Below are 11,040 nucleotides of genomic sequence, written 5' to 3'. Positions count from 1 at the left end.
CTCCTGATGTACAAGAATATAACTACTATAATACTGCCCCTATGTACAAGAATATAACTACTATAATACTGCTCCCAATGTACAAGAATATAACTACTGTAATACTGCCCTTATGTACAAGAATATTACTACTATAATACTGCCCCTATGTTCAAGAATATAACTACTATAATACTGCCCCTATGTACAAGAATATAACTTCTGTTATACTACTCCTTATGTAGAAGAATATAACTACTATAATACTGCCCCCTATGTACAAGAATATAATTACTATAATACTGCTCCTATGTACAAGAATATAACTACTATAATACTGCTCCTATGTACAAGAATATAACTCCTATAATACTGCCCCCTATGTACAAGAATATAATTACTATAATACTGCTCCTATGTACAAGAATATAACTACTATAATACTGCTCCCTATGTACAAGAACATTACTATAATATAATTCTCCCACCTGAGCTGTGGATCTCTGCAGCTCCTCCACAGTGACCATGTGTCTCCTGGCTGCTTCTCTAATTAATGCTGTGCTTGTTTAGGTAGGTCTTGATAGGTTTGCAGTTGTGCTATACTCCTGCCATTTTTGGAGGATGGATTGAGCAGTGCTCCGTGAGATGTTAAGAGCTTGGGAATTTTTTTAATAACCTGACTCTGCTTTACTCTTCTCCACAACTTTATCCCTGACCCATCTGGTGTGTTCTTTGGTTTTCATTATGCTGTTGAATCCTTAATGTTCTCCAACAAACCTATGAGGTCTTCATAGAACAGTTGTAGTTATCCTGAGAATATATTACACACAGGTGGACTCAATTTATGAATTCTGTAACTTCTGGAGGCAATTCAGGATTTTACTTAGGGGTGTCAGACTATAGGTGACAGAAGAATACTAATACACATCAAAATTTGTAGATTTGCATTTTTAGAATACTTAGATAACCATGTATCGTTTCCTTTACACTTCACAAATACTTGTTACTGTGTGTTGGTATATAACATAAAATCCCAATAAAACAAATTTAAATTTGTGGGTGTAATGTGAAAAAATGGTGAAACCTTCATGGGGTATGAATACTTTTTTCCAAGCACTGGATCTTAAAAATTCCCGTCATAATAACATTTACCCCCAAAATATAGGAAATATTTCCAGATACATAAACAAAATGTTTTGGGATTTTTTTTGTGCTTTGGTTCCACAAAAAAAAGCAAATTACCAAGATGTGAATATTTCCCCTTTATGTTTTGGAGCACTTTAGTAGAAAAGAAAAACAAACATTTTCATGAAATCACACAGCTCTGTGTCACATTTTGCAAATATAATAAAGAAATTGAAGAAAAATGTTTTTGACAGTTGTATCTTAGAAATTAGATGTTATAAGCATATAACAAATTATCTGATTCACTGAAAGCTTGGTTCAAACTCTGCATTTTTTTATGCAGCCAAAATCTGCTCTCTTGACAGTAAAAACACTGCTTTCACAATGCATGCCTTTTTTGCTGCTTTTTTAAAAAAAAAAACATTTGTGCGGGTTCTTTAATAAAATTAGTTTTATTCCCCAAAAAACACATATAAAATTGTAAAAATAAATATGTTTGTTGCTTTTTTTTGCAGTGTTTTGCACTTTCTCATTACTTTCTATGGGTGAAAAAAAAAGAAGAAAAATCTCTGCGAAAAATTGCTGTAAAAATTCTGCATTTGATCAAATGACAAAGACAGAATTTTTTTTGAATTATTACATTTTTGGAGCATATTACATATATTACACTTACATTACTTTAACCCCTTTCTGCCATTGGACGTACTATTCCGTTCATGTGGGGGGTGGGCCCTAATTCCCAAGGACGGAATAGTACGTCCAGCATACGTCCATCACGGGGGGAGCGCGGCCGATCGCGGCCGGGTGTCAGCTGACTATCGCAGCTGACATCCGGCACTATGTGCCAGAAGTGGTCACGGACCACCCCCGGCACACCGCGATCAAACATGATCGCGGTGTGCCGGCGGTACAGGGAAGCATCGCGCAGGGAGGGGGCTCCCTGCGGGCTTCCCTGAGACCCCCGGAGCAACGCGATGTGATCGCATTGCTGCGAGGGTCTCTTACCTCTCCTCCCTGCAGCAGGCCCGGATCCAAAATGGCCGCGGCATCCGGGTCCTGCAGGGAGGGAGGTGGCTTACCAAGTGCCTGCTCAGAGCAGGCGCTTGGTAAGCCTGCAGGGCTGGAGCTCAGATCGGTGATCTGACAGAGTGCTGTGCAAACTGCCAGATCAGCGATCTGTGATGTTCCCCTCGGGACAAAGTAAAAAAGTAAAATAAAAAAATTTCCACATGTGTAAAAAAAATAGAAAAAAAAAATCCTAAATAAAAAAAAAAATATATATATTATTCCCATAAAAACATTTCTTTATCTAAATAAAAAAAATCAAACAATAAAAGTACACATATTTAGTATTGCCGCGTCCGTAACGACCCCACCTATAAAACTATATCACTAGTTAACCCCTTCAGTGAACACCGTAAAAAAAAAAAAAAAAAAAGAGGCAAAAAACAACGCTTTATTCTCATACCGCCAAACAAAAAGTGGAATAACACGCGATCAAAAAGACGGATATGGATAACCATGGTACCGCTGAAAACATCATCTTGTCCCTCAAAACACGAGCTGCCATACAGCATCATCAGCAAAAAAATAAAAAAGTTATAGTCCTCAGAATAAAGCGATGCAAAAATAATTATTTTTTCTATAAAATAGTTTTTATCGTATAAAAGCGCCAAAACATAAAAAAATGATATAAATGAGGCATCGCTGTAATCGTACTGACCCGAAGAATAAAACTGCTTAATCAATTTTACCAAACACGGAACGGTATAAACGCCTCCCCCAAAAGAAATTCATGAATAGCTGGTTTTTGGTCATTCTGCCTCACAAAAATCGGAATAAAAAGCGATCAAAAAATCTCCCGTACCCGAACATGTTACCAATAAAAACGCCAACTCGTCCCGCAAAAAACAAGACCTCACATGACTCTGTGGACCCAAATATGGAAAAATTATAGCTCTCAAAATGTGGTAACGCCAAAAAATATTTTTTGCAATAAAAAGCGTCTTTCAGTGTGTGACGGCTGCCAATCATAAAAATCCGCTAAAAAACCCGCTATAAAAGTAAATCAAACCCCCCTTCATCACCACCTTAGTTAGGGAAAAAATAAAAAATTTAAAAAATGTATTTATTTCCATTTTCCCATTAGGGTTAGGGCTAGGGTTAGGGCTAGGGATAGGGTTAGGGCTAGGGTGAGGGCTAGGGTTAGGGTTAGGGTTAGAGTTAGGGCTAGGGTTAGGGCTAGGGTTAGGGATAGGGTTAAGGCTACAGTTAGGTTTGGGGCTAAAGTTAGGGTTAGGGTTGGGGCTAAAGTTAGGGTTAGGGTTTGGATTACATTTACGGTTGGGAATAGGGTTGGGATTAGGGTTAGGGGTGTGTCTGGGTTAGAGGTGTGGTTAGGGTTACCATTGGGATTAGGGTTAGGGGTGTGTTTGGATTAGGGTTTCAGTTATAATTGGGGATTTCCACTGTTTAGGCACATCAGGGGCTCTCCAAACGCGACATGGCGTCCGATCTCAATTCCAGCCAATTCTGCGTTGAAAAAGTAAAACAGTGCTCCTTCCCTTCCGAGCTCTCCCGTGCGCCCAAACAGGGGTTTACCCCAACATATGGGGTATCAGCGTACTCAGGACACATTGCAGAACAACTTTTGGGGTCCAATTTCTCCTGTTACCCTTGGGAAAATACAAAACTGGGGGCTAAAATATAATTTTTGTGGAAAAAAAAATATTTTTTATTTGCACGGCTCTGCGTTATAAACTGTAGTGAAACACTTGGGGGTTCAAAGCTCTCACAACACATCTAGATGAGTTCCGTAGGGGGTCTACTTTCCAAAATGGTGTCACTTGTGGGGGGTTTCTGCTGTTTAGGTACATTAGGGGCTCTGCAAATGCAAAGTGACGCCTGCAGACCATTCCATCTAAGTCTGCATTCCAAATGGCGCTCCTTCCCTTCCGAGCCCTCCCATGCGCCCAAACGGTGGCCCCCCCACATATGGGGTATCAGCGTACTCAAGACAAATTGGACAACAACTTTTGGGGTCCAATTTCTCCTGTTACCCTTGGGAAAATACAAAACTGGAGGCTAAAAAATAATGTTTTGGGGAAAAAATTTTTTTTATATTTTCACGGCTCTGCGTTATAAACTGTAGTGAAACACTTGGGGGTTCAAAGTTCTCACAACACAACTAGATAAGTTCCTTGGGGGGTCTAGTTTCCAATATTGGGTCACTTGTGGGGGGTCTACTGTTTAGGTACATTAGGGGCTCTGCAAATGCAATGTGACGCCTGCAGACCATTCCATCTAAGTCTGCATTCCAAATGATGCTCCTTCCCTTCCGAGCTCTGCCATGCGCTCAAACGGTGGTTCCCGCCCACATATCCGGTATCAGCGTACTCAGGACAAATTGGACAACAATATTTAGGGTCCAATTTCTCCTGTTACTTTTGGAAAAATACAAAACTGGGGGCTAAATATAATTTTTGTGGAAAAAAAATATTTTTTATTTTCACGGCTCTGCGTTATAAACTGTAGTGAAACACTTGGGGGTTCAAAGCTCTCACAACACATCTAGATGAGTTCCTTAGGGGGTCTACTTTCCAAAATGGTGTCACTTGTGGGGGGTTTCTGCTGTTTAGGTACATTAGGGGCTCTGCAAACGCAATGTGATGCCTGCAGACCATTCCATCTAAGTCTGCATTCCAAATGGTGCTCCATCCCTTCCGAGCCCTCCCATGCGCCCAAACGGTGGTTCCCCCCCACATATGGGGTATCAGCGTACTCAGGACAAATTGGACAATAACTTTTGGGGTCCAATTTCTCCTGTTACCCTCGGGAAAATACAAAACTGGGGGCTAAAAAATAATTTTTGTGGGAAAAAACTTTTGTTTTATTTTTACGGCTCTGCATTATAAACTTCTGTGAAGCACTTGGTAAGTCAAAGTGCTCACCACACCTCTAGATAAGTTCCTTAGGGGGTCTACTTTCCAAAATGGTGTCACTTGTGGGGGTTTCAATGTTTAGGCACATCAGTGGCTCTCCAAACACAACATGGCGTCCCATCTCAATTCCTGTCAATTTTGCATTGAAAAGTCAAACGGCGCTCCTTCTCTTCCGAGCTCTGCCATGCGCCCAAACAGTGGTTTACCCCCACATATGGGGTATAGGCGTACTCAGGACAAATTGTACAACATCTTTTGGGGTCCATTTTCTCCTGTTACCTTTGGTAAAATAAAACAAATTGGAGCTGAAGTAAATTTTTTGTGAAAAAAAGTTAAATGTTCATTTTTATTTAAACATTCCAAAAATTCCTGTGAAACACCTGAAGGGTTAATAAACTTCTTGAATGTGGTTTTGAGCACCTTGAGGGGTGCAGTTTTTAGAATGGTGTCACACTTGGGTATTTTCTATCATATAGACCCCCTCAAAATGACTTCAAATGAGATGTGGTCCCTAAAAAAAAATGGTGTTGTAAAAATGAGAAATTGCTGGTCAACTTTTAACCCTTATAACTCCCTAACAAAAAACAATTATGGTTTCAAAATTGTGCTGATGTAAAGTAGACTTGTGGGAAATGTTACTTATTAAGTATTTTGTGTGACATATCTCTGTGAGTTAATTGCATAAAAATTCAAAGTTGGAAAATTGCTAAATTTTCAAAATTTTCGCCAAATTTCCGTTTTTTTCACAAATAGACGCAGGTAATATCAAAGAAATTTTACCATTATCATGAAGTACAATATGTCACGAGAAAACTATGTCAGAATCAACAGGATCAGTTGAAGCGTTCCAGAGTTATAACCTCATAAAGGGACAGTGGTCAGAATTGTAAAAATTGGCCTGGTCATTAACGGGCAAACCACCCTTGGGGGTGAAGGGGTTAATTGTTTCTTAAAGACAGATGGCTAGGATTACAAAAGAAACACTATTTTTATTAATAATATTATTTATTTTCTTTTAGTGCAAGTTTTTAACCCCTTCATGACCGTGGGATTTTCCGTTTTTCCGTATTCGTTTTTCACTCCCCTCCTTCCCAGAGCCATAACTTTTTTATTTTTTCGTCAATTTGGCCATGTGAGGGCTTATTTTTTGCGGGACGAGTTGTACTTTTGAACGACATCATTGGTTTTACCATGTCGTGTACTAGAAAACGGGAAAAAAATTCCAAGTGCAGTGAAATTGCAAAAAAAGTTCAATCCCACACTTGTTTTTTGCTTGGCTTTTTTGCTAGGTTCACTAAATGCTGAAACTGACCTGCCATTATGATTCTCCAGGTCATTACGAGTTAATAGTAACCTAACATGACTAGGTTATTTTTTACCTAAGTGGTGAAAAAAAATTCCAAACTTTGCTAAAAAAAAACAAAAACAAAAAAAATTGCGCCATTTTCCGATACTCGTAGCGTCTCCATTTTTCATGATCTGGGGTCGGTTGAGGGCTTATTTTTTGCGTGCCGAGCTGGCGTTTTTAATGATACCATTTTGGTGCAGATACGTTTTTTTGATCGCCCGTTATTGCATTTTAATGCAATTTCGCGGCGACCAAAAAAACATAATTCTGGCGTTTCGGATTTTTTTCTCATTACGCCGTTTAGCGATCAGGTTAATGCTTTCTTTTATTGATAGATCGGGCGATTATGAACACTGCGATACCAAATATGTGTAGGTTTGATTTTTTTTAGGTATTTGCCCCTCATCAGTGTGGAGTAGGAAACTGTCTATTAGGAGCAGTGCCTAGTAAAAAGACTGTAAACATGAGGATGAATGACCTCGGGGAGATCAAAACATCCTTCACCGCGGAGACACCATCACGTGTTTCTCAACACAGTGATCCAGAACAATGCCTCCATCCCTTAAGGGAAATATGCAAATGCATGTAGAAAAGCCGCAGAGACACCATCGTGAGAAACACGTGATGGTGTCTCCACGGTGTTGGATGTTTTGATCTCCCCGAGGTCATTCATCCTCATGTTTATAGTCTTTTTACTAGGCACTGCTCCTATGAGCCAGTTTCCTACTCCACACTGATGAGGGGCAAATACCCCAAAACAGCTGTCTGTGGATGGATACCATGTTTTGGCATAGGTGGTTTTCCTTTATTGGATGCTGCCCTTCCCGTGGTTGTTCCTTCCCGGTGAAAGACCTGGCTATTCATTGCTAGCGTTGAGAAACACATGATGGTGTCTCCGCGGCTTTTCTACATGCATTTGCATATTTCCCTTAAGGGATGGGGGCAGTGTTCTGGATCACTGCGTTGAGAAACACATGATGGTGTCTTCGCGGTGTTGGATGTTTTGATCTCCCCGAGGTCATTCATCCTCATGTTTATAGTCTTTTTACTAGGCACTGCTCCTAATAGCCAGTTTCCTACTCCACACTGATGAGGGGCAAATACCCTGAAACAGCTGTCTGTGGACGGATACCATGTTTTGGCATCGGTGGTTTTCCTTTATTGGATGCTGCCCTTCCCGTGGTTGTTCCTTTCCGGTGAAAGACCTGGCTATTCATTGCTTGCGTTGAGAAACATGTGATGGTGTCTCCGCGGCTTTTCTACATGTATTTGCATATTTCCCTTAAGGGATGGGGGCAGTGTTCTGGATCACTGCGTTGAGAAACACGTGATGGTGTCTCCGCAGTGTTGGATGTTTTGATCTCCCCGAGGTCATTCATCCTCATGTTTATAGTCTTTTTACTAGGCACTGCTCCTAATAGCCAGTTTCCTACTCCACACTGATGAGGGGCAAATACTCCGAAACAGCTGTCTGTGGATGGATACCATGTTTTGGCATAGGTGGTTTTCCTTTATTGGATGCTGCCTTTCCCGTTGTTGTTCCTTCCCGATGAAAGACCTGGCTATTCATTGCTTGCGTTGAGAAACACGTGATGGTGTCTCCGTGGCTTTTCTACATGCACCAAGTGGACTGCCATGAATCATGGCTCCAACACGAGAGATGTCAATTGAAACAAAGGAGAGGATTATCAAACTCTTAAAAGAGGGTAATTCATCACGCAATGTCGCAAAAGATGTTAGTTGTTCACAGTCAGCTGTGTCTAAAATCTAGACCAAATACAAACAACATGGGAAGGTTGTTAAAGGCAAACATACTGGTAGACCAAGGAAGACATCAAAGCGTCAAGACCGGAAACTTAAAGCAATATGTCTCCAGAACAGGAAATGCACAACAAAACAAATGAGAAATGAATGGGTGGAGACTGGAGTCAACATCTGTGACCGAACTGTAAGAAACCTCCTAAAGGAAATGGGATTTACATACAGAAAAGCTAAACGAAAGCCATCATTACCACCTAAACAGAAAAAAACAAGGTTACAATGGGCTAAGGAAAAGCAATTGTGGACTGTGGATGACTGGATGAAAGTCATATTCAGTGATGAATCACGAATCTGCATTGGGCAAGGTGATGATGCTGGAACTTTTGTTTGGTGCCGTTCCAATGAGATTTATAAAGATGACTGCCTGAAAAGAACATGCAAATTTCCACAGTCATTGATGATATGGGGCTGCATGTCAGGTAAAGGCACTGGGGAGATGGCTGTCATTACATCTTCAATAAATGCACAATTTTATGCTGATATTTTGGACACTTTTCTTATCCCATCAATTGAAAAGATATTTGGGGATGATGAAATCATTTTTCAAGTTGATAATGCATCCTGCCAAAGGGCAAAAACTGTGAAAACAGTCCTTGAAAAAAGACACATAAGGTCAATGTCATGGCCTGCTAATAGTCCGGATCTCAATCCAATTGAAAATCTTTGGTGGAAGTTGAAGAAAATGGTCCATGATAAGGTGTCAGGACTCTGAACATTTTTTATTACCTTTTTGTGCGTTACTGCCCTTTTCCAAGATGGCGTCTTTGGTCTCATGTGCACTGTGTCTTCCTGTTATAAAACTCCACCCCAGCCTTCAGTCTGTGCTAGAGTATTCTAGAGTATTCTGCCTTGCATCCAGCTCCTGACCCTGATGACTCCCTGTCTCTATACCTGCTCCTGTGAACCTGTTTGGTGATCCTGCTACTCTGCTTTGAGTTCCTGCTGCATACACCAGTTTCCAGTAATCCTCCTTCATCTGCTGCTCGTGTTTACTTCCATCTGCATTTGCGGGACATGTAAGCTGTTGCTGCTCTGCAAAAACCTGAGACTATTACCCAGGCCTCCCTGGTTGAGTTAAGATATTACTTGAACTGCCATATAAGCATATCTATCTGTGTTTGGACTAAAACAAGGACTTATTCGTGTCAAGTATCCTCAAGAATAATTGTGCTTCATAGACTGTCTGCGTGATTGCATTTTCCTCTGAAGTTTCCTATAGACTGCTAAGCTGCGTTTAATATTTACACCAAGTGTTGTGGACTTGAGTTTCTCTCTGCACCTGTTTGAATCACCGTGTGGTAATATAGACTTTACCACTTATAAAACTGTGTCCTGTAGTTGTCTCGTTCCACGCAAAGAGTCTCCTGAGTTATCCCCTATAATTATTACAGGATACTCTAGCCACAAAATAGGAGACTGCTGGAACAATGACTGCAGAGAGCAGATTAGAGCAGGTGTTTTCCATAATTAGATCACTGCAGAAAGATGTGGAAGGTCTGCAAAAGAAGTTTGGAAGCTTTGAACACAATCAACAAGTGTTTGGACAGACTTTGCAGGACTTAAGCACCCGCATGGCAGCCCAGGAAAACAAACTTGCTGGCATAGAGTCCCAGTATGGACGGGCTTTTCAGGACATAGGCACGCAAATAGCTGCACAAGCGACTTTACCCTCTGAGCAACCGCCACCAGCTAGCCCACCTAACTTGCCCCCATTCAGATTTAATGGTGATCGCGACAAATTTTGTGGCTTTGTGAATCAATGTATGCTATATTTTGATGTGCATGCTGACCGTTTTCCTAATGATAGATCCAAATTAATGTGTGTAATAATGCTGCTGACCGTACGAGCGCTCGCCTGGGCGAATCCGATGATTGAGTCTCGTGACCCACGGTTTAATAACTTGGATGATTTCTTGGCCGCTATGGCATTAATGTTTGATGACACTAATCGCCGTGCAACCGCTGAATCTGCTTTATTGTCTTTACGCCAGGCTAAACGTTCTGTTATTGAGTATGCTACTGAATTCAGGAGATTAGCGGTAGATACCAATTGGGACAATTATGCACAATTGCCTATTTTTAAAAGGGGTCTGTCTGGTATTGTAAAAGATGAACTAGCTCGCTCTGAGTCACCACAAGAGCTAGAGACATTTATACAGCATTGTGTGCGCATAGACATTCGCCTTACTGAGCGTAGGCAGGAGAAGTTTGCTGCATATAACCGGATTTCTAACTTTTCCCTTCCTTCCAAAGAGTCTGCAGGTAAAACATCTCAGGAGGAGAAGGCGGTGCCCATGCAAATTGATTCCGTTCAGAGGCGCGAGATCAATGAGCGCCGGGAGCATTGCCATCGTGAAAGTCTATGTTTCTACTGCGGCCAGTCTGACCACTTCTTGATCAATTGTCCTAAGTGTCCTAGACGGCCTAACAAGGTGCTAGCAGCAGTAGGGGAGTATGACAACTGTGATGATGAATCTGACATCTCTGAATGTAGCCTGCCTTTAAACGCTGTATTCCATTCACTTTCTTTGACTTCACCCCCCAAGGAGCTTAAGGAAAAGAACTCTCACTGTTCTCTCCTTATTAAGGTCCTGTGTTCAGGACAGTGGATTTCCAGTGCAGCTATGATTGACTCTGGTGCAGGTGGCAATTTCATGGACATCGCATTTGCCAAGGAACATGGTATTGAAATTCAGCAAAAAGCCTCTCCAATTACCATGGAAACAGTGGATAGGTCACCTTTAATCTCTGGGCCTGTGGATCAGGAGACCGTACCCCTTGAAATTTTGTTGGAGCCTAATCATCAGGAGCAACTTTCTTTCTTGC

This window comes from Ranitomeya variabilis, chromosome 4, assembly GCF_051348905.1.
Source record: "Ranitomeya variabilis isolate aRanVar5 chromosome 4, aRanVar5.hap1, whole genome shotgun sequence".
NCBI classification, from domain to species: Eukaryota; Metazoa; Chordata; class Amphibia; order Anura; family Dendrobatidae; genus Ranitomeya; species Ranitomeya variabilis.
The sequence above is the reverse complement of the archived record's forward strand: the minus strand, read 5'-3'. Positions refer to the sequence as shown.